This window comes from Nerophis ophidion, linkage group LG22 (genome assembly GCF_033978795.1).
Source record: "Nerophis ophidion isolate RoL-2023_Sa linkage group LG22, RoL_Noph_v1.0, whole genome shotgun sequence".
NCBI lineage: Eukaryota > Metazoa > Chordata > Actinopteri > Syngnathiformes > Syngnathidae > Nerophis > Nerophis ophidion.
In genome coordinates this window covers 17099178-17125137 of record NC_084632.1, presented here as the reverse complement: position 1 = coordinate 17125137, position 25960 = coordinate 17099178, and the positions used below count along the sequence as shown (strand labels likewise).

General features: G+C 38.4%; 1 long non-coding RNA gene and 1 pseudogene across 1 annotated transcript in view; both read left to right on the top strand.

Annotated features, from left to right (window-relative positions):
- The window catches only part of LOC133540940 (uncharacterized), a 71240-nt gene that overhangs the window by 7511 nt on the left and 37769 nt on the right, over positions 1-25960 (top strand). The gene's annotated exons all lie outside the window — the stretch shown is intronic.
- LOC133540976 (U1 spliceosomal RNA) lies at positions 7031-7165 on the top strand (annotated as a pseudogene).

Sequence of the window (25960 nt, the reverse complement as noted above, 5' to 3'; positions counted from 1 at the left end):
CCAATGGATGAGATGAGACATATATAATAGTCTACTTTTCAGGTGACAGAGGACGCTAAAGGCAGTGCTTTTAAGGCACGCCCCCAATAATGTTGTCCGGGTGGAAATTGGGATACATTTGGGTGGGGCACTGAAATTCGGAAGTCTCCCGGGAAAATCGGGAGGGTTGGCAAGTATGCAATAGTCCGTTATTAAAGTTTCAGTAGCAAAGAAACTACCGTATTTCCTTGAATTGCCGCAGGGCATATAGTATGCGCCTGCCTTGAATTGCTGCCGGGTCAAACTCTCTTCCCAAAATAATTAGCGCATAATTAGTATTACCGCCTGGTCAAACTCGTGACGTCACGAGCGACACTTCTCCTCTCATCATTTTCAAAATGGAGGAGGCTGATTTCAATACCGGTAATTTGAAATCGCATAAAGGGAAGAAGATTAAGAGCTATTCAGTAGGATTTAAGGTCCAAGCTTACATCACACTCAAATGTTTACTGCATACCTTTGGTAAGTACCGGAGTGAGAAGAGGTTTTAAAATAATTAGCGCAGGCTTGCTTTTACCGCATACCTTTGGTAAGCGCAGGAGTGAGAAGAGGTTTTTAATTAAATTGCGCCCCGGCGGCAATTCAACGAAATACGGTAATATCCAGAGTCTAATATCCAGCCAAATATACAAAAAGCTGAGAATTGGGCCATTACTTTCGAAGCATCTACTTTAAACACCGACATACTGTAATATTTTAGTTGCTATTGAATTTTTCAATATACCACCTGGTGAGTAAATCTCCATATCAAACGGTTTTCTCTATGCCCATGCTTGCAAAGGGCACACACACACACACACACACACACACACACACACACACATTCACACACACAGCCCACCATGCCCAATCATCATAGTCCTCATTTGAAGCATGTTCATTGGCTTTTATAGTACCAAATCCCCTCTTGTGATTTTAGGGCACACATTATTGCACTAGTTGACAACCAACACTTTATAACATCCGTCTTTAATTGTCCTACTGTGTGGTAAACATTATTTGCCAGTTTAAAGTACAGTGTAAAAGGCTTCCTGCCGCCATCTTGTGGGTTGCATGGACCATCGATGAAAGACATCGCTGAGCAGGCTTGACTCTCGTTTATTGTTTCAATAAACCATTCTGGGTCCCAGTCGGTCGCGCGGAGTTCTAGTGCGTCCTCTGCTGCTCGACTCGGCTGGCCTTCCGGTCGCCGGTGATTCCCTCTTCCTCGGGGGCTCATCTTTCGTCTCGGCTTGATTGTCTTGTTCGCCTGCTGTTTCTCCTACTTCTTCTGCCCTGATTGCTCCTCCTTCTCCACTTTTTATACAGCAGGAGAAGATGCACAGATTGAGAGCAGGTGTGTGAATTACGCACCTGGCTCTTATCGCTGCAGCGGCATTCCAGGCGCGTTCCGCTGCATACTCCGCCTCCTGCCCGCCATCTTGGGTAGGAACATGATTTGTCCTATCCCGCTGTCGGCTCCGCCTCTCCACAACAGACAGACGCTGAAAAGGTGTGTTATTGTTTGTGCTATGGCGCAGTCTTTAGCCACTCCTGTTGGAACAACCAACCGTGCCCAAGACCCAACCTACGGGCTGATGATTTTAGGTTTTCCTGAAGAATTTGGAGGTAATCCTCCTTTCTCATGGTCCCATTTAAAGCACCAGTTCCATTGGCAGTAAAACAGGCCCAGAGCATAATACTACCACCATGCTTGACGGTAGGTGTGGTGTTCCTGGGTTTAAAGACCTCACCTTTTCTTCTCCAAACATATTGCTGGTTAGCTCAATTGTTGTTTCATCTTCCCCCATAACTTTAACCCAGAAGGTCTTATCTTTGTCCATGAGATGTCCGATGAAACACAAATTGGAGTGCCATCTCCATGGCTAACATGTCAAGCTCATACTGGAATCTGAGCTGAGTTCATGCTGTATATTGCTTTTTGATGTAATAACTCCAGCAGTGCCTGAACCCACATGCAGGCGACGAACACCGTTTTTTACTTGCAGAGCAGCTTAACACCCCGCCCACCCCTTCGTCCTTATTAGAATGAGGCATTGCAGGGGTGTGACGGCCGTAGGCGACGTGCCCCCTTTGCCCCTCCACCGTTTGTCAGAGCATGTCTTGGAAAGGGTCAGAGAGTGTCAACATTTTTGTGACAGCACACGTGAGTGCAAGACTTTGCGAGTTGATGCACGCGTGAGCTGGTTTCCTGATTTTTTTTTAGACTCAGCTTATTTGGTTTGTGAAGTCTGTTTGAGTGTCAATGAAGATACAGGCCAGAGGTGTCAAAGTCGTTTACACTGAGGGCCAAGTCGCAGTTATGTTCGGCCCCAGAGGGCTGCTTGTATTAGGGAATACTAATATTGCACCATTTTGTATGCATTGTATTAGTAGATTTAAAAATATATATATATATATGGTAAATTGCAATAATTTCACTTCACTTGTGTATATGACTGTAAATGGAAAAATAATACTGCTGTTTTTATGGTTTAAAAAAAGTCACTCAGGTTACTTTTTTAAGTGTAAATTTAAAAAAAAAAACTACAATTTTTTCTATAGTAAAATTTTGTCACCTGAGCTGCCAGGTTTTAATTTGTATTTTTTATCGTTTACCACAAATCAACAACTGTAGATTTTTTGGTGTATTAATGTAGATGGCAAAATGATACCACAGTTTATTACAGTAAAGTAAAAATGTTTTTCATTAAGAAAAAAATGGTGTAAACCTTTTTTTTTTTCTTACCATGTTTGACAACCTTTAATCGTTGCCAACACAGTAAGGTAAGTTGCTGAAAGGCACAAAACAACAATTTTCTGTGTATATTTTACTTATTTGGAGGACTCACAGTCCATAAAAGTGAATGTGTAGATGGGACTCGCGCCAAAGTGTTGGGTCATTTGGTAAAAAAAACGTACACAACAAGATAGGCACCAGGCTTCTGCATACATTTGAAATAAAAAAAATGTGAAACTGGAAAAAAAAGAAAATAAAGTTTATATATATATATATATATATATATATATATATATATATATATATATATATATATATATATATATATATATATATATATATATATATATATATATATATATATATATATATATATATATATATATATATATGATATTGGGTACACTGGAAGTCTTTCAGCAATTAGATCATAGTGTTATTAATTCAGTAACACTGAAGAAGACCTCATTTTGCTTTTGCGGTTTACCCAGCACATGAAACGTGACAAATTGGGGGTGGCGGAGTAGCACTGTGCAGTTTAGTGTTGAATTTTTATATTTGTGTTTTATGGCAATGTCAACTTCGACCACAGCATCCGTTGCTATGTAGATTAGCCTTTTCATAATTTTCAGCAGACTGCATTGCACAATAATTCACCCCCATCTCTTCCTCTCGCACGAGATCCACCCATGAATGGGGCCAAATGAATCCCTTCTCTCCTGTATAATGTGTACACAAAAAAAAAAAAAGCTCTGCAAACTCTGGCTCACAAACTTACATGACTTTTCATTGGCACAACATGTATTAAAGTATTTAAATTGCAGTGGTGGGGCTTCATGGTGGCAGAGGGGTTGGTGCGTCTGCCTCACAATACGAAGGTCCTGCAGTCCTGGGTTCAAATCCAGGCTCGGGATCTTTCTGTGTGGAGTTTGCATGTTCTCCCCGTGAATGCGTGGGTTCCCTCCGGGTACTCCGGCTTCCTCCCACTTCCAAAGACATGCACCTGGGGATAGGTTGATTGGCAACACTAAATTGGCCCTAGTGTGTGAATGTGAGTGTGAATGTTGTCTGTTTATCTGTGTTGGCCCTGCGATGAGGTAGCGACTTGTCCAGGGTGTACCCCGCCTTCCGCCCGATTGTAGCTGAGAAAGGCGCCAGCGCCCCCCCGCGACCCCAAAAGGGAATAAGCGGTAGGAAATGGATGGATGGAACATGTATTAAAGTATTTAAATTGCAGTGGTGGGGCTTCATGGTGGCAGAGGGGTTGGTGCGTCTGCCTCACAATACGAAGTTCCTGCAGTCCTGGGTTCAAATCCAGGCTCGGGATCTTTCTGTGTGGAGTTTGCGTGGGTTCCCTCCGGGTACTCCGGCTTCCACCCACTTCCAAAGACATGCACCTGGGGATAGGTTGATTGGCAACACTAAATTGGCCCTAGTGTTTGAATGTGAGTGTGAATGTTGTCTGTTTATCTGTGTTGGCCCTGCGATGAGGTAGCGACTTGTCCAGGGTGTACCCCGCCTTCCGCCCGATTGTAGCTGAGAAAGGCGCCAGCGCCCCGCCGCGACCCCAAAAGGGAATAAGCGGTAGGAAATGGATGGAATTGCAGTGGTGTGCCGTCAGGGCCAACATAACCAGAAATCATGATCATAACTAAAAATCTAATATTTTTTTATTTACTTTCCCTAAATATCCAAACATATTTATAATCGGTTCATGCTCATTCCAGTGCTGTTGTTTTTAGGTTAGAGTTTGTATCCAATCAGAATTCAGCTAAATTGTGTTGCCATGCTGTACAAAATCTGCCGGAGACCTTCAGAATCAGCAATGTGGGCTGTAAGCAATCTGGCACATACAGTTGATAGACAGTTGCGATAGCCAATCAGATCACGAGTTGTTGTAAGTAAGGCCTTCTCGATGTCCTAAGGTGGAACGTGACATTTATAAGTCCTGTGATTGGAATCGCACCAGGACTGTTAGCGGATGAATTTGAGAACACAGATTTGAGAGACAATCAGCCAATCAGATCACGAGTTGGTGACAGTAGCCTCATGTTAACGAGACTATGATTGGATACTCACGTGTTATTCCAAAATATGTATCCATTCACAAGTTGCAATTCAGCAGGAAGCGGGAAGTGTTGCACCGTAGCCATACTCGGATAGCAGAAAAGGAGAACAAAACATTGATTAGGTGGAAGATTTAGTGTAGCGTCCCGGAAGAGTTGGTGCTGCAGGGAATTCTGGGAATTTTTTCTGTTTATGTTGTGCGGTGCAAGTATTCTCCCGAAATGTATTTGTCATTGTTGTTTAGTGTGGTTTCACTATATGGCACATGTTTGACAGTGTTGGCGTTGTTCATACGGCCACCCTTAGTGTGACATGTATGGCTGTTGAGTAAGTATGGCTTTCATTCACGTGTATGTTAAAAATGACAAGATCTTTAAAAATGGCAATGATCGGACAGAGGAAAGTATTTTCTTGACAATTTCAAATAAAGACTATTATTAACATACATTGAAACTTCATCTTGCGTGACAAATAAGCCAATGACGGGCTACCAATGCGTCTAATAGTGACTTCAAATATTATTTTTTTTTTTCACTTTCAAGGTTTTTTTGTAATTTTAATTTTGACAGTACCACATAAGATATGTTGTAATTGTTGATGCGTTTTAATTGATTTTTAAATAACCGGTTGTGGAAGTGCCTTGAGGTGGATTCTTCTGATTACCAGTAAATCATACTAAAATTTTGGCAGTCAGGGTTCAACCAAGTTTTTATTAAGTCCTCACACCCGGATGTGACCCTGTTTTCCTGGGCAATCTAATCATCTGTCAGCTGTGTTTTGAAGCTGGTCCTGGCACACCCCGCTCCTGCAGCAAGTGTACCCACCACACCCCCCTCCACACCCGTTTTGTACACTGTTGAGATGATTCAATGCTGGGCAGTGCGTACATGTGTTTCTGTATGGTATTTTTCCAGCAATGGTCATGTGGTGACATCAATTATGGTATTTTGAGAGGTAATTTAAGTCTGACATCACTGAAAGCCTAGGTGGGAAACGCACGGCTCGCCACTGTTAAATTGTAACATATTCGCCAATCAAATCTGTTGGAAAATAATATTATATCGTCATAAAATGATGAGTAGTTGGTCAAAACAGCATCACAGCAAAATGTGTGATAGTTATTCTTTATATTACTTACCTGGCAGGGGAGATACTATGATCAAGATGGTGGTTCACCTACGGCAGACCTGGGCAAATTAAGGTCCGGGGGCCACATGCAGCCGGTTAAGCTTTTCAATCTGGCCCTTTGGACATTCTCAAATATTTGTTTAGATCTTTAAGATGGAAAGTGTAGCTGCCATTATGATGTGCAGTCATGTTTTCAAATTACCATAAGTCTTGAACTATACAACATATTTCAATTGCTGCAATCTGTGCCTTTTCATCATATTTTAGACACTAATGTTGTCCTGATACCAATATTATTTTGATACTTTTCGGTACTTTTTGATAATTTTGTAAATAAAGGGGACCAAAAGAAAAATGCATTATTGGCTTTCTTTTACCGCGATGAGTTGGTGACTTGTCCAGGGTATATCCCGCCTTCCACCCGTTTGTAGCTGAGATAGGCACCAGCGACCCCAAAGGGAATAAGCGGCAGAAAATGGATGGATGGGATTTCTTTTAACAAAAAATCTTAGGTACTTTTCAGAGGCGGTATGGTACCAAATATGATTCATTAGTATCGCAGTACTGTACTAATACCCGTATACCGTACAACCCTACTAGTTACTATGGTAACTAGTAGGTCAGACGAGGCACCAAGCAGTGTGGGTGGGGAGCGTTTCCACAGAGTGTTTCCAGAGCGGCCAGCCTGAAATGTGGCTGTCAGGGAAAGACGTGGAAGGAGATTTTTACAAGAGAGTTCTAAAGCTTAGTGATATATCACATATATCAGATTGTAGATGTTTTTTTTTTTTTTTTTTACCCTTCATGTTTATATTTTGCTGTGTTTGTTGCATTTAACTTGATTGTAAAATATGTCGATTGAGAGAGAGAGAGAGAGTGACGTTCATTTGTTCTCAATATTCAGGGTTTTATCGTTCATAGAAAAAATTAAATTCCATTCCGTTTTTAAGGCGGTCTGTCATAACATGTTTAGCATTCAATCAGACTTTATTGTGTGGTTTTGTATTAGTTTTCCTAAAAATAGATATACCGTCCCCCAGACACATTTTTTTCTCTAAAGTTGGCCCCCGAGTCAAGATAATAGCCCAGGCCTAACCTAGGGTGAGGCTCAGCTATTGCACTCCGGCTGTGCTGACCCTTACGGATTCCCGAAACGTGGGAATTCCGACTGCATAATTTGTGGTAGTGGGGGACTGCGTTTGCATTCTTTATAGAGATCTACTGTGCAATTACAGATCTACAGTATAATTAGAAATCTACTGTGCAATATGTTTTTAACATTTTATATTTTTAAATTTAAATTTGTTTTATTATTGTTGTCTTAAGACTAATTTGTATAGGTTGTTTTAAAAGCACTGAGCTGGATTGCTGTCCACTTTCGTTGTTTCCATACAATGACAATAAAGGTATTCTGATTATACTATGCCGTTTTTGAATTGTTATTCAGATCCTAAATGGAATACATTTTTCAAAATAAATTCATTGCGATCCAACGTCAGGCATATTTAGTTGATGTAAACTGAAGGTAAAATGAAAAAGGCAAATGCCAGACGCCATCATACTCGATTGGTATTGACAAGGTCTGAGCTGCAGGCTTCTTCGGAGCTTTGATGTTCGACGTTAGAAGGATGCTTCACTACTGGCCTTGGGGTGTTCCCTTTGCTGTGAACTGGAATGGTAACTTTTGAAATGTAGTAAATTGCATAGGGATTTATTCCCGGCACAGGAAACTAACTGACCACATGTCAGTAGACCCTTTCAACACAAAGGTGCAATATTTAGGCTTTATGACTCCTCACTCACAAAATTGGTAAACTAAACAACACGATGCATTGCTGTCACTTGCCTGTTTTGTCCTGTATTTTCCGTTCCACCGTATTCGATACGGTACGGATCACAGGCTAGAATTCATGAGGGGATTGTGCCTCCAGATTTTGAACTCCTGTCACTCAAAGTGTTGGCTCTCAAGCTTCCAGAGCTTTGTACCAGTGTGACTTTCACTGGGCTCCACTCTATGGAAACATACTATTTATCTCTACACTTCCCTCTGAGTGTCAGTCCCCCAGGCCTTGCAGCCAAGAACTGCATTTACTCAATCTGCTACTGCCAGATATGCCACTTCCCTGCATCTTTTCAAAAAAACATTAAAAAAAAGATGCACAAGGATTATATTTAATTGAAATGACATTGAATGTGTAAGTGTGGATGCATTCCAAAAAAAAATTGATCGGTCTGTTGTCGTTTAGTTCATCCGTAGTTCAGACAACAAAATGTAGAGGGGATCGGTCAATTACCACGTCCTTGAAATGACAAAAAAATACATTAAGTAGGAGTAGTATTAGTAGCAATATGCAAAAAACATATCTGACAAAATATAAAAGACTAGATTTCCGTAAAATAAAAAAAACTAAAGTTATCCGTCAATGCAGCTCGTTAATTGTACTTGACACTTGCAATTCTTATTTTAAGCATCATCGAGAAGTTGCAGAATCTATAAACATGTTTTATATGGGGAAAATCCAAATATCTTATTTGAATAGTTATTTTCTCAATTTCAACATTTTTAAACTAGACCAAATTCATGCTAAAATTAGGATTATGATATAAAACTTGTTATTGTTATGATCCGCTGCCCGGATCATATTCTGTTTGGGTTTTTGAGTCACTTGTGTTTTCTGTTGGTTTTGGGCTCCTTCGGTTCCTGTTTGTGCACCTGAGTTGGTTACCATAGTTACTTATTATTTTCACCTGCCGCTTGTGTTCCGGACGCGTACCTGATTGCAATCACTGACATTATTTAAGCCTGGCTTTTCCAGTCAGTCAGGCTGTCTTCTTTACTTTGCGTCACGCAACTATCATTTAAGTGTTTGCTTATCTCCTAGCCCCCTGTTAGTTATCGTAGTCTGTGCTAAGTGTAGCTTTAGTTTCCGGTGCGCTCTGCACCTTATCCAGTCTGTTTTCTGTTTTGTACCTGTTCTGTGTTATGTTTTTACTATTAAATCAAGTCCTTACCTGCAAGTCCAGTCCTGATTCGTCCTTTGCATCCTGGGAGAACAAAATCCCGCATCACCATGTGACTCGGTCGTGACAGTTACTTTACCATCAATTGATAAATGTGGACCCCGACTTAAACAAGTTGAAAAACTTATTTGGGAGTTACCATTTAGTGATCAATTGTATGGAATATGTAATGTACTGTTGAATCTACTAATAAAAGTTTCAATCAATCAATCAAAGTAAATGATTAAAACTAAAGTAAGTAAATAGTTGTTAAAAATAGGGATATTTCTGGAAATAAAATGTTCAATCTTAGATTTAGGCTTGGACTTCATTTTATTGTCATTTAAGTTTGAACTTTACAGTACACATACAAACCGAATTTTGTTGGATTAACTCATAGTAGTGCAGGTTAAAAGAGCAATAATGTGCAGGTATAAATAAATAAATTGCTGTACAGATAAATATGTTGCACTTTTGCATATGCATCCACGTTTATGGATGTATGTTATATTGTCTTTATATTCCACCATTTTTGGGGGGAATTAAGAGTCTTATGTATGGCCTGAGGAAAGAAACTGTTACAGAACCTGGAGGTTCTGCCACGGAGGCAGCGGAACCTCTTTCTAGACTCCAGCAGTGAAAACAGTCCTTGGTGGGGGTGGGAGGAGTCTCTGCAAATTTTCTGAGCCCTGGTCAGGCAGCGGCTTTTTGCGATTCCTCTGCAGAGACTTCCAGTCTGAGGCACTGCAGGCTCCAGTCCACACAGAGATGCAGTTGGTCAGTAGGCTCGCTATAATTATTGGCAATTTGAAAATAATTTGTAGTGCTGAGGTGAGTTTTTCCTTGCCCTTATGTGGGCTCTACTGAAGTGAGGTAAATTATATTTATATAGCGCTTTTCTCTACAGACTCTAAGCGCTTTACATAGTGAAACCCAATATCTAAGTTACATTTAAACCAGTGTGGGTGGCACTGGGAGCAGGTGGGTAAAGTGTCTTGCCCAAGGACACAGCGGTAGTGACTAGGATGGCGGAAGCGGGAATCGGACCTGTAACCCTCAAGTTGCTGGCAAAGCCACTCTACCAACCGAGCTATACCGAGGATGTTGTTGTGGTTTGTGCAGACCTTTAGGACACTTGTGATTTAGGGCTATATAAATAAACACTGATTGATTGATTGCTGTAGTATTAAAGGTACATGCTCAAAAGGGAGCCACACTTTTTTGGGAATTTTGCTCACTATTACCAATTCTTCTGTGAGACTAGAGCACATGTGCTTATCTTTTCTGTGAATACTAAACAGTGAAAACCTGATATCAAGAGTTTGCTAAGAATGCAGATAATGAGAAATTGTCTATTTTGCTTGTAAATCCCTCTAAAAATCTTCTAAAAACCATCAACAATGCTCAATTGGTGACCTGCATATTAAGTCATAGTGACTTTGTTAATGCAAAAGCTAACGCCTGGCCACTAGCGAGAGGTAAGCTAGCGACATTACTGGTGTACGAGCATGTTCGGCAGCACACAATCACGGAGTACATAAAAGCAGACACAGTGTGTAGACAGAAAAGGGAGAACGGACGCATTGTGGCCTAAAAACTAATGATAAAAGTGAAGTTATGACACTGAAACACTCAGGAAGAGGTGCTTTAAGACATGGCTAGCTAACTAGTGACTAACCTCCATCCGCATCGGCAGTGTTTTAGCTACTTCTAAAACACTAATCCTGGTCTCCATGGCGACAAACCAAGTTTCTTACAAGTATAATCCCTGCTGGACGAAGAATAGCTAAAAATGCTTCACTACACACTATAGCTCACCGGCGTCAACATGTAAACAAACGCCATTGGTGGATCTACACCTGACATCCACTGTAATGATATCAAGAACAGGCACGTATCTACTACGATTATGTCAATATTTTTTGGGCATAACATCTTGTTTTTTGTTTTTTTTAATTTATATTATGCTTATAAATATGTCCCAGGACACATGAAGACTTTGAATACCACCAATGTATGATCCTGTAACGACTTGGTATCGCATTGATACCCAAATTTGTGGTATCATCACAAACGTATGTAAAGTATCAAACAGAAGAATAAGTGATTATTACATTTTAACAGAAGTGTAGATAAAACATGTTAAAAGAGAAAGTAAGCAGATATTAACAGTAAATGAACAAGTAGATTAATAATACATTTTCTACCACTTGTCCTTAATAATGTTGACAAAATAATAGAATGATAAATGACACAATATGTTACTGCATATGTCAGCAGACTAATTAGGTGCTTTTGTTTACTTACTACTAAAAGACAAGTTGTCTTGTATGTCCACTATTGTATGCAATAAGAAACATATGTTTAATGTACCCTAAGATGTGTTGTTATAATAAAGCCAATAATGCAATTTTTTGGTGGTCCCCTTTATTTAGAAAAGTACCGAATTAATTTTAGTACCGGTACCAAAGTATTGGTATCGTTACAACACTAGGCCCTTATAACCTGTTTGCTTACTTACTACAAAAATATAAATGTTCTCGTATGTTCACTTAATTTAATGCCCAAATTGTTATTTGATTGCAATAACAAACACATGTTTAATGTCACATAACATGATTTTGTTCGGATAAAGCCAATAATTATTATTTTTTTTGGTTCCCTTTTATTTTGAAAAGTATCAAAATACATTTTGGTACCGGTACCAAAATATTGGTATCAGGACAACCCTATTTTCACTATACAAAACCATGACCACTGCCACATAAATGTTGCCTGTGTCATAATTTGAGGTGAATGTGTTTCACAACTGTATCCGAGAAAATATGTGTGTGAGTATCATGAATATTTTACACTGCCTCTGTGTCCAGGCTGTGCACATTAATTCTTGGCTGGCACGCGGAGGCCAGTCAAGTCTCATTTTTGCAAAGCTGACACGTAGGGGAGGGTGTGTTCTTTAGTTTAACCTTGTCATAGCAGCCCAGGAGATGCCAAAGACAAAAGCCTCGCGGTGCTCCCTGCCACCAGGCCACTTCCAACATCGTTGTTTTCTCTGGCAAGTGTGTGCCTAGATTGGCCCGACATTATGCCTTAAAGCCATTTGTTGAAACCCCGCTTGAGGAACAAAAGATGTCGAACCCAACACGGCTTCACTGTCAACATTAGCATTTCACGTTGTGGAAAATTTCTCGGGAAGATAGAAAAAAATAAGAGATTTTCACCAGTAAGAGTCATGCACCAAACCCAAAACTGGATGTACACAGATATCGATTGTAACGATATCAAAAACAAGAACCGTATCAAGCCGATAATACAATAATAACATCAAGATTTTTTATCACCACCCATCTTTTTTTCCTTTTTAAAATTTGTATTACGCTAATAAACTCATATTACCCTGGACACATGAGGACTTTGTATATGACCTACATATGACCCTGTAACGACTTGGTATCGTATCAATACCCAAATTTGTAGTATCACCCAAAACCTATGTAAAGTATCAAACAGAGGAATAACTGCTTACTACATTTTAACAGAAGTAAAGATACTAGGTTTGTACGGTATACCGGAATTAGTATAGTACCGCGATGCTAATGAATAATATTCGGTACTATACCGCCTCCAAAAAGTACCGGTCCCATAAACCCCACCCCCTTTCTTGTCTTTGCTGGTTTACGAGCAGAGGAGCATGTTCGGCAGCACACAATCACGGAGGACTTACAAGCAGACACAGTGTGTAGACCAGGGGTCACCAACGCAGTGCCCGTAAGGACCAGATGAGTCGCCCGCTGGCCTGTTCTAAAATAGTTCAAATAGCAGCACTTACCAGTAAGCTGCCTCTATTTTTCAAGTTTCATTTATTCACTAGCAAGCTGGTCTCGCTTTGCTCGACATTTTTAATTCTAAGAGAGACAAAACTCAAATAGAATTTGAAAATCCAAGAAAATATTTTAAAGACTTGGTCTTCACTTGTTTAAATAAATTCATTTATTTTTTTACTTTTGCTTCTTATAACTTTCAGTAGGACAATTTTAGAGAAAAAATACAACCTTAAAAATGATTTTAGGACTTTTAAACACATAGCTTTTTACCTTTTAAATTCCTTCCTCTTCTTTCCTGACAATTTAAATCAATGTTCAAGTATTTTTTTTTTTAACTTATTGTAAAGAATAATAAATACATTTTAATTTAATTCTTCATTTTAGCTTCTGTTTTTTCGACGAAGAATATTTGTGAAATATTTCTTCAAACTTATTATGATTTAAAATTGAAAAAAATTATTCTGGCAAATCTAGAAAATATTTAGAATCACATTTAAATCTTATTTCAAAGTCTTTTGAATTTCTTTTAAAATTTTTGTTCTGGAAAATCTAGAAGAAATAATGATTTGTCTTTGTTAGAAATATAGCTTGGTCCAATTCGTTATATATTAAAACAAAAAACAGATTGGATTTTAACCTATTTAAAACATGTCATCAAAATTCTAAAATGAATCTTAATCAAGAAAAATTACAAATGATGTTCGATAAATTATTTCATTTATTTCAAAAAGATTAGAATTTGCTAGTTTTTCTATAAATTTTTTTCGGTTGAATTTTTAATTTTAAAGAGTCGAAATTGAAGATAAACTATGCTTCAAAATTTTATTTTCATTTTTGTCGTGTTTTCTCCTCTCTTAAACCCTTCAATTAAGTGTTTTTTTTCATGTAGTCTCTACAAAAAACCTTCCGTAAAAGGAAAAAAATTGTACGACGGAAAGACAGACAGAAATACCCTTTTTTGTATATATATGTATGTATGTATTTATTTAGTTATTTATTAAAGGTAAATTGAGCAAATTTATTTATGTGTGTATCAAACTGTTGGCCCTTCGCATTAATCAGTACCCAAGAAGTAGTGCTTCGTTTCAAAAAGGTTGGTGACCCCTGGTGTAGACAGAAAAGGGAAAACGGACACATTTTGTCTTAAAAACTGACAATAAAGGTGAAGTCATAACACTGAAATGCCCTCAGGAAGAGGTGCTTTAAAACATGGCTAGCGAGCTAGCGGCTAACGTCCATCCGCTGTCGGCAGTGCTTTAGCTACTTCTAAATCACTAATCCTCACCTCCATGGCGACAAAGTTTCTTACAAGTATCGTCCCTGCAGGACAAGGAATAGCTAAACATGTTTCACGACACACCGTAACTCACCGGAGTCAAAATGTAAACAAACACCATGGAAGGATCTACACCTGACATCCAAAGTAATAATACTAACCACAGGAGCGTATCTAGTCGATACTACCATGATTACGTTGATATTTTTTTAGCATTACATTTTCTTTCATTTTGTTTTTTATAATTCATATTATGTTTATAAACTCAGGAAATATGTCCCTGGACACATGAGGAATTTGAATCTGACCAATGTATGATCCTGTAACTACTTGGTATCGGATTGATACTGTACTTAAATTTGTGGTATCATCCAAAGCTAATGTAAAGTATCAAACAGAAAAATAAGGGATGATTGTATTTTAACAAAAGTGTAGATAGAACATGTTAAAAGAGAAAGTAAGCAAATATTAACAGTAAATGAACAAGTGGATTTATGTCTTTTCTACCACTCGTCCTTCATAATTTTGACAAAATAATAGAATGATAAATGACACAACATATGTCAGCAGACTAATTATGAGCCTTTGTTTAAGTTACTTGTGATGATTGCGTGGCATTGTGATGCGGGTTCGTTCTCTCAGAGATTCAGTCGGGCTTAGGACACAACGTGAAGGTAAGAAATACTGATTTATTTAAAACAAAAACAGACTATGAACAGAAAAACTTGCACGAGGCACAAAAGGCAAAACATGGGAGCTAGAGGAGCAAAGGCTTAGCGCGGAAGATAGCAAGTACAGATCAGGAATCTGTATCGTCACTGTTGTGAAACACAAACTAGGAGGTAAGACTGAATGAACAGAAAAGGCAGGCTTAAATAAAGACAGTAATCAAGAGGCAGGTGCGCGTCAAAAGCAAGAGGCAGGTGAATCTAATGAGTAACTATGGAAACAGAACAAACCAGGAACTAAGGAAGTCAAACACTAACAGAATATAATACAAAAACGAATCAAAACCAGAACATGATATGATCCGGGCAGTGGATCATAACATTACTACTAAAAGACAAGTTGTCTAGTATGTTCACTATTTTATTTCAATCAATCAATGTTTACTTATATAGCCCTAAATCACTAGTGTCTCAAAGGGCTGCACAAACCACAACACAAACTACTACAACCTCCTCTTTAGGCCCATATAATTAAGGACTTGACTGCAATAAGAAACATATGTTTAATGTCCCCTAAGATATATTGTTGAAATAAAGGCAATAATGCATTTTTTGTGGTCCCGTTTTATTTAGAAAAGTACCGAAAGTATCAAAATAATTTTGGTAGAGGTACCAAAATATTGGTATCGAGACAACACTAGTTGATTGAGCATGTTAAAACAGAAAATTGCCAGTTATTACCATTTAAATGAACAAGTACATTAATAATCAATCTGTACTTTTTTTTGATTGCAGCAACTGTAGATAAAGCCATCTCAAACAAATAGGATGTAGGAAAGGGTAGTAAAATGGTGTAAAACACACACCGGGTCTCTCATCATTTCCGACTGTATAACAGTGAATCCAAAGGCTTTGTGTGCTGTGTCGTACTTCCAGGACTTTTTCTAATTCTTGTTACGTTGTTCCCCCGGGGTGCAAACGGACCACTCCGGGCAGGACTTGCAGGTAGGAACATGATTTAATTCTCAAAAAAATAAAAGAAGCACCAACAACAGAAAAGAAGTCCAAGGAAACACGTGCCAATCGCACTCAAAGTTAACTTTTAGCATGGGCTAGCAGACAAGCAAAACTTACGTAACCGATTTTTGCGTAGCAAACAAAGAAGCCAGGAGGAGTATGGCGAGAGAGGTGAATAAATAGCTCTCTGATTAGTGGTCGACTGCAGGTGAGCGTGCCGACCACTAACCAGAGGCAGGTGAACCCAATTAATCCCCATAGAAACCTAAACAAACCACAGGTGCACAGATCAACTAAGGGAGTCCAAAAATAAACGAACATAACATAAACATGATCCGGGCCACAGATCATGAAAATTCTGGTTATCGTAACTTGTTTTCCTTTCTGCCGACGGCGACTTATTTAAAAATGTTCCCTTCCTGTAACAAACGTCTCCATCTCTCCGCCTCTGTTATGTGAATTGTGAATTATATTTATATAGCGCTTTTCTGTAGTGACTCAAAGCACTTTACATAGTGAAACCCAATATCTGAGTTACATTTTTAAACCAGTGTGGGTGGCACTGGGAGCAGGTGGATAAAGTGTCTTGCCCAAGGACACAACGGCAGTGACTAGGATGGCGGAAGCGGGAATCGAACCTTCAACCCTCAAGTTGCTGGCACAGCCGCTCTACCAACCGAGCTATGCTGCCCCAGTGCACATGCGTACTTACTACCTCCGCCTGGTCCAACAGGGAGTTTGTCTGTTCAATTGAGCACTGCTGCCACCTAGCTGCAGGCGTGTGTATCGTTCTAAGTCTGTTCTAAAAATAGCTCAAATAGCAGCACTTACCAGTGAGCTGACTCTATTTTTTTTTTTTTTTATTTATTTACAAGCAAGCTGGTCTCGCTGTGCTCGACATTTTTAATTCTAAGAGGGACAAAACTCAAATAGAATTTGAAAATCCAAGAAAATATTTTAAAGACTTGGTCTTCACTTGTTTAGATAAATTCATTTATTTGTTTTACTTTTGCTTCTTGCTTTCAGAAAGACAATTTTAGAGAAAAAATACAACCTTAAAAATGATTTTAAGATTTTTAAACACATATACCTTTTTACCTTTTAAATTCCTTCCTCTTATTTCATGACAATTTAAATCAATGTTCAAGTAAATTTATTTTTTATTGTAAAGAATATAAATACATTTTATTTAAATTTTTCATTATAGCCTCGGTTTTTTTCGACGAAGAATATTTGTGAGATATTTATTCAAACTTATTATGATTAAAATTTCAAAATTATTCTGGCAAATCTAGAAAATCTGTTGAGTGAAATTTAAATCTTATTTCAAAGTCTTTTGAATTTCTTTTAATTTTTTTCTTCTGAAAAATCTACAAGAAATAATGATTTGTTTTTGTTAGAAATATAGCTGAGATAGGCGCCAGCGCCCCCCGCGACCCCGAAAGGGAATAAGCGGTAGAAAATGGATGGATGGATGGAAGAAATATAGCTTGGTCCAATTTATTATATATTCTCGCAAAGTACAGATTGGCTTTCAACCTATTTAAAACATGTCATCAAAATTCTAAAATTAATCTTAATTAGGAAAAATTACTAATGATGTTCCATAAATTCTTTTTTTTTATTTTTTCAAAAAGATTCGAATTAGCTAGATTTTCTCTTCTTTTTTCGGTTGAATTTTGAATTTTAAACAGTCGAAATTGAAGATAAACTATGTTTAAAAATTTAATTTTAATTTTTTTTCCCTGTTTTCTCCTTTTGCAAACCGTTCAATAAAGTGTTTTTCATCATTTATTTTCGACAAAAACCTTCCCTAGAAGGAAAAAAAAATGTACGACGGAATGACAGACAGAAATACCCTTTTTTATATATATATAATATAGAGAGAGAGAGAGATATATAGATATATAGATATATAGATATATAGATATATGGATATATAGATATATAGATATATATAGATATATAGATGTATTTATTAAAGGTAAATTGAGCAAATTGGCTATTTCTGGCAATTTATTTAAGTGCGTATCAAACTGGTAGCCCTTCGCATTAATCAGTACCCAAGAAGTAGCTCTTGGTTTCAAAAAGGTTGGTGACCCCTGTTCTAAGATGAATACGAGTGTGTGCGTCGACAGCAGTACTGGAGAGGACTTTTTTTATTTTTTTTTCATGGAAAGTGGAAAAAACAAGACCGGGTAAGAATAGCAAAATGCAGAATTTCCCCGGAGAAATCGGAATGTTTGCTTTACTGTGAAATCTACTCAACATTGTTCAAATTATTCATGAGCAAATACCCTCGGATCAGTTCTCTAAGGTTATCTTTACAAAGCTTTTATTTATCTTTTTGGGTGTGGGAGGGGGTAATATGACAACTTAACCTTTTTTTTGTCCGAACAAGCCTATGCAGGACCGCCTGGCGAGCTTCGCTTATCGTCACTGAGGTCCACTTGAGCTTTAAATTAGCTCATTAGCTGCCTAATTGGACAAATTAGCCCCCAATCAGGATTGCGTTGGTTTTCAGCGGCACTGTTCGGCCGCCTTTTTTAAATTGTCTGTCTCAGTTGGCGATAGCAGGACAAATTTGCCAAGTGAAGCGAATAATTGCTTCCATTGAGCAATAGGAAAAGCTGGCAAACAAAAAAGCTAGTGCAGGCGGCTAACTAGGCAAGACGGCGACTTGGACATGAGTTATGACGTACAAGCTGAGGGTAGTCGTTTATTTCAGTTGTAGAGTACACTGCAAAAGTCAGTGTTCAAAAACAAGAAAAAAAAAATTAAAAATTAGGCTTATTTATTTCAACTAAGCAAAATTATCTGCCAATAGAATGAGACGATTCAGCTTGTCTAAACTTTCCAAAACAAGTAAAATTAGCTAACCTTAATGAATCCCAAAATACCTTAAAATAAGTATATCGTCACTAATAACAAGTGCACTTTTTTTGGTAATATGTTCAAAAATATTCCTAAATGTTCAAAAATATTCCTAAATATGTTCAAAAATATTCCTAAATCAAGTAAATGCTAGTGCCATTATCTTGGCATAATGATATGCGCTCGGCATCAAGATTTTGTTTATCATGCTTGAAATAAGAAATTATTACTTTAAAAAGTAGTTTTATATTTGTGAGTGTTGAGGACACAGCTTTGCAACAGTTGCTATTCTAGTTTCAAGCATGTTTTACTCAATATAGGTCATCAAATCTCAACTACAAGCTGTAAGATCTTACTGAGATCATTTAGGACCAAAACCCTTAAAACAGGTAAAACACTAACATACACTAAACTTAGTAAGAAGAATTAACTTATCAGACAGAAAATAAGCAAATATCATTCTTCTTTGAGATATTTATTCTTACTTAGATTTCAGTTTTTGCAGTGTAGTGCTGCATGTCTTGTGGATTCTGTGAGTAAAAGACAGATAATGGTACCTTGACGAAATTAGGCAACAACAATTTGTACTAACTTTTTTTTCACCTCGTGTGCACTTTGATTTTCTGTTCTGTTTTGCAGTAATTCTCTGTCAGAACACAAATTTCTAAAGCATCAAAAAAAAAAAAAGTCATTGCAAGCTGTTCCTTTTCAAATTAAAGGCTTTGGAAGAACACCTCACGTCAGGTAGGAATGTCATGAGTTACCATGAATTGATTAACGTGGACCCCGACTTAAACAAGTTGAAAAACGTATTCGTGTGTTACCCTTTAGTGGTCAATTGTATGGAATATGTACTGTACTGTGCAATCTACTAATAATAGTCTCAATCAATTAAAAAATAAGTCAAGCCTTAAGGGGAAACTGCTCTTTTTGGGGGGAATTCTGCCTATTATTCACCATCATTAAGACATGTATTTTATTTGCATTCTTACTTTTGGATAAATGTAAATAAAAGTCAACTTACAATGGAGTCAATGAAAGGTGCTCTATTCATCCCATTATATAAATAACCATTGTCACCGAGAACTAACGAGCCAGTGAGCTGGTTTCTCCTCTCGGAACTGGTGAATGTTTAATCATGTCTCTTACCAGGATAGTAGAAGAATGAGTACATAATCTGACAAGTTGGTCAACTTAAACAGCCAATGTAGACCCACAAATGGCGACAAGACCCAAAAAGACTCTGGGTTATATTCCCCTTTTTTCATTGCGGGGACTAAGAGTTATTCTGAAACTATTTGGGAATATATCAACATCCCATCATTTGAAACCCAGTGAGAGCAGACATTGTACAGTGAGTGGTGTTTTATTGTGTTTGTTGTCTCTCATGAAGTCTACAGCTGAGTGTGTGTGTGTGTATACAGGTGCTGGTCATATTATTAGAATATCATGAAAAAGTTGATTTATTTCAGTAATTCAGACCGTGAAACTGACATTTTATATCAATTCATTACACACATAGTGATATATTTGAAATCTTTATTTCTTTAAATTTTGATGATTAGTACTGACAATTACTGAAAATCCCAAATTCGGTATCTCAGAAAACTAGAATATTAAGACTAGTACCAAAAAATATTTTTTAGAAATGTGGGCGAACTGAAAAGTATGAACATGGAAAGTTTCAGCATGTACGGCAATCAATACTTAGTTGCAGCTCCTTTTGCCTGAATTGCTGCAGCAATACGGCGTGGCATGGAGTCCACCAGTCGGTTGCACTCCTCAGGTGTTATGAGAGCCCAGGTTGCTTTAATAGTGGCCTTCAGCTCTTCAGCATTGTTGGGTCTGGCATCTTCCGCTTCACAATACCCCATAGGTTTTCTATGGGGTTATGGTCAGGTGAGTTTGCAGGCCAATCAAGAACAGGGATACCATGGTCCTTAAACCAGGTACTGGTAGATTTGGCACTGTGTGCAGGTGCCAAGTCATGTTGGAAAAATAAATCTTCACCTCCATAAAATTGGTCCGCGGCAGGCAGCATAAAGTGTTCTAAAACTTCCTGGTAGACTGATGCATTGACCCTAGACCTCAGGAAACACAGTGGACCAACACCAGCAGATGACATGGCATCCCAGACCATTACCGGTTGTGGAAATTTGACACTGCACTTCAGGCAACATGGATTCTCTGCCTCTCCTGTCTTCCTCCAGACTCATGGGACCTTGATTTCCAAAGGAGATACAAAATTTACTTTCATCTGAAAACATAACTTTGGACCATTAAGCAGCAGTCCAGTCCTTTTTGTCTTGAGCTCAGGCGAGACGCTTTTGACGTTGTCTCTTATTCAAGAGTGGCTTTACACAAGGAATGTGACAGCTGAAGCCCATATCTTGCATACGTCGATGCGTGGTGGTTCTTGAAGCACTGACTCCAGCTGCAGTCCACTCTTTGTGGATCTCCCCCACATTTTGGACTCTGTTTTGTTTGATAATCCTCTCCAGGGCGCGGTTATCCCTCTTGCTTGTACACTTTTTTTTCCTATCACATCTTTGTCTTCCCTTCGCCTCTCTATTAATGTGCTTGGACACAGAGCTCTGGGAACATCCAACCTCTTTGGCAATGACCTTTTGTGTCTTGCCCTCCTTCTTTGAAGTATCAATGGTCATCTTTTGGACGGTTGTCAAGTCAGCAGTCTTCCCCATGATTGTGTGTCATACAGAATCAAAACGAGAGACCATTTAAAGGCTTTTCCAGGTGTTTTGAGTTAGTTAGCTAATTAGAGTAGAGTGTGGCACCAGGTGTCTTCAATATCTGACCTTTTCACCATATTCTAATTTTCTGAGATGTTGAATTTAGGGTTTTCATTGGTTGTCAGCTATAATCATCTCCTTTTTGGCAAAAAACACTTGAAATGTATCAGTCTGTTTGAAATGAATGTATACATTCTATAAGTTTGACTTTCTAAATGGAATTAATGAAATAAATCAACTTTTTCATGATATTCCAATAATAATATGACCAGCACCTATATATATATACATATATATATATATATATATATATATATATATATATATATATATATATATATATATATATATATATATATGTATATATATATATAATACGAATCGCGATTCTCACGTTGTGCGATTCAGAATCTATTCTCCTTTTTTTTTAATCGATTTTTTTTTCTATTTTTTTTTCTATTTTTTTTTTCATCAATCCAACAAAACAATACACAGCAATACCATAAAAACGCAATCAAATTCCAAAACCAAACCTGACCCGCAACACTCAGAACAGCAATAAACAGAGCGATTGAAAGGAGACACAAACATGACACAGAACAAACCAAAAGTAGTGAAACAAATATGTATATTATCAACAGTATCAATATTAGTTTTAATTTCAGTATAGCAGTGATTAAAAATCCCTCATTGACATTATCATTAGACATTTAGTAAAAATAAAGAACAATAGTGTCACAGTGGCTTACACTTGCATCGCATCTCATAAGCTTGACAACACACTGTGTCCAATGCTTTCACAAAGATAAAATAAGTCGTAATTTTGGTTTGTTTAATAGTTAAAAAATGTTTACATTATTGCAATCAGTTGATAAAACATTGTCCTTTACAATTATAAAAGCTTTTTTTTTTTAAATCTACTACTCTGATAGCATGTCAGCAGACTGGGGTAGATCCTGCTATTATCCTATATGTATTGAATGAATACAGAATCGCGTTGAATCGAAAAAAATCGATATATAATCGAATCGCGACCCCAAGAATCGATATTGAATCGAATCGTGGGACACCCAAAGATTCGCAGCCCTAATACATATATATACTCAACTATAGTGCTATGCTACATAAATACAGGCTTTTTACGAAAGAGACAAGCGGTAGAAAATGGATCGAAGGATGGACTTAGTTATAGGAACTTGCTAGAATATATTGAACGAACATTTTTTCAAGTTATCTCAACTAATATTTTCAAGTTCATCTTACATCAGACTGAATGCCAACTCATGCATTAAAGTAGACACTTTGAGTTGACTCGACTTAACTCAGTCAAAGGAACAAGATGACCTGACTGAGATAAGTTGCTTCAACATTTCTTTTTTACAGTGAAGTTCGAATGCATACAAAAGGAAAACATGGGCAGTAATATTATTGCAAACATCACATCATCAGTAGGGTAAAACTAACCAGTCTCAAGACGGTTTTGATCCCAGCTCACGTTCCTTATTAGTGGGTAAACAGGGATTGTGAACGATAGGCATAATTGACCAAAATAAGTGAAATTCCCCTTTAACAATTCATGCATAACGTCAAGCGTTCAAGTATTGAGTGTTTCACTCCTCCATAAGTCTTCCGTCCTGTCTGTAGACATCATCCTTTTAGTGTATGGATGTGATGTTAAAAATGAATGGAAGTTACTCATGGCCAAGTGAGGTGAACTGAAGCATTCTTTGTCCGTCTGCTTTGCTCTCCATGTGCAGAACTAACATTTCACTGCAGTCTTCAAGTAGCACTCTGGGACAAGATGGCCACACAATAGGAAGGGGATACATATGGTCCCATTTGTCGCGGCTTACCTGACACATGAATTTTGACAGATTGGGAGGTTGAACTATCCACTTTTAGTTACTCAGTGGCCTAGTGGTTAGAGTGTCCGCCCTGAGATCGGTAGGTTGTGAGTTCCAACCCATTACCTCCCTGCTTGGCACCTAGCATCAAGGGTTGGAATTTGGGGCTAAATCACCAAAAATGATTCTCGGCCGTGGCCATTGCTGCTGCTAACTGCTCCCCTCACCTCTCCAGGGGGTCAAATGCAGAAAAAATGTTTTGACATGTGACGATCATCGGTACTTTAAGAAGGCAGTAGAATTCTGAATATTTTAAAATGTGTTTAGTGGCAATTCCAACTTTGACCACAGCGTCAGTTTCTATGTAGACTGGCGCCTTCCGTCATTTTCAGCAGACTGCATTGTAAAATTACCTCTCACGCGAGATCTTCCCTTGAATGGGGCCATGTAAATCCCTTTTCTACCAACTTTCACTTCATTCAATTTTCAGTTTAACCATTCCTGGCTCGACCCCCGCCACTCCAAGAGGGACAAGCGGTAGGAAATGGATGGATAGATGGATGGGCTCGCAACCACCCCAAGTGTGGTGGTCTCACGGGCTGGCCAAATATCCTCCTGAATGTTGTCTTGTACAAGTACAAGAGGAGTACTTTACATACAGTCTGGTCCTGATCTGACTGTGTACTAAAACGTGCAAATTTGATAGCACAGGATTGCGTCTCTTAAATGAGCAAAATAGAGTGTGCAATCCATTGTGTATCTGTCTTCATGTACTGTATATGTGGATTATATTCAGAATATCAGAATACCCACAATACTGGGAGCACGAGTTGCAAATACAATTATTAAGCTGTTTTTCCATCTATATTTAACACGTTTGGAAGGCATGTGCAAACTGGCACAGTTACGCACAAATGGCTATGAAAAAAAACGTTTGCAACATGCATTTTAATCCAGACAAACATCACAATACCCTGGCACCTCCCAGAGATTTTATAGAAATTTCGATTTCAGAAATGGGGGGAAGCAGAACCATTTTGCGTGTAGAGGGCGTGGCTTGAAGTTATCAGGGGCGTGTTTTGGACTAATATGGATGGGAATCAAATTGTTCAATACTTTGTGAGATATAAAAAAATCTGCAGAATTAAATAAATACCTTAGTTTTTTCATGATTGCACTACTATTTAGTTTAAGGTTTTACTTTATGCGTCCTGGCTGGAAATCGAACAATGTCTGCTGGAACGAAATACCGATACATAAGCCATTGAGCACTCATATTATTTCGGCAAAACTTTTCTCCTATTGTTTGGATTTTTAAGCCGTCTTACTTGTTCAGGATTCTTTTTACCTTGTGAAGGCCAACTTACTGTTATCTCGTATCTGGCCGTTCAGCTGCTGCGTGCTGGCAATGATTGTCACATTAGTATAAAAGTAAGCCAATAAATAAGCTTGTGAGTGAACTAAAGGGACAAGCTTCAGCCTGAGCATCCGTTTTCCGCCTGGTCCTAATGTTGGACTTGTCTGCATTCATTAACATAACATTCTTGGACATTAAAAAGTGCGGGGGACCAAAACTCATTTTTAAAAAAGTGAAGGGAACATGACGCTGTCAGGATCCGTGGCCCGGATCATGTTTTTGTTATGTTCTGTTATTTTTAGACTCCCTTAGTTCCTGATTTGTTCACCTCCTGGGTTTGTTTTGGTTTGTATGGGACTTAATTGGGTTCACCTGCTTCTAGTTAGTGGTCAGCACGCTCACCTGCAGTCGACCACTAATCAGAGAGCTATTTATTCACCTCTCTAGCCACACTCGTCCTGGCCTCTGTTTGCTACCCCTAACCGATTACGCAAGTTTTGCTCGTCTCCTAGCCCATGCTAAGTGTTAGCTTCGAGTGCGATTGGCACGTGTTTCCTTCGACTTGGTTTTTGTTTTTGGTGCTTCTTTGATTGTTCCGAGAATTAAATAATGTTCTTACCTGCCAGTCCTGTCCGGAGTGGTCCGTTAGCATCCCGGGGACCAAACCGCGCAGCAATCTGCGACTCCCCCAACCGTAACAAGAATTTAAAAAAGTTCTGGAATGTTTTTTTTTGTTTCTATGGGGATTAATTGGGTTCACCTGCCTCAGGTTAGTGATCGCCACACTCACCTGCATTCGACCACTAATCAGAGAGCTATTTATCCGCCACACTCGTCCTGGCTTATTTGTTTGCTCCACGCAACAAGTTACGATGGTTATTCCTGTTATTCTTGATCCTTGTTCCTGCGCTAAGCTTCGCCATAGCTTCCCATGCTATCGGCCCGCTTTTCTGTCTATTCTTTTTTTTTTCTGCTTGTATCTACGGTGTATGATTTATGAGCTATAAATCATCTCCTACCTTCACGCTTTCGCCTGGAGTTGTCCGTTCTGCATCTGGGAGGAACGACTCCGCATAAGGTTGCAACCCGCCCGTAACAAACCCAAACATTACATCTATGCCCAGAAAATATTTGTTTTTGTTGAAACCTATTACTAATCAGACCTAAGGTGCGCAGATCAGAGCTGTGAGCTGAATGTTCCACCGCAGAGCAAAACACCACAGGTTGGGGCATATGAATGGTTGTGCAGTAAATGAGTGTATCCATGGTGACAGCTGGTAGTGCAAGCAACATTCTCATGTAAACAGGGCAGCCTGCACCACTTTTGCATTTTTCAATTGTATACATCAGTTTTAGTGGATCTCCCACAAAAGTACACACAATTTATCACGTGTTAT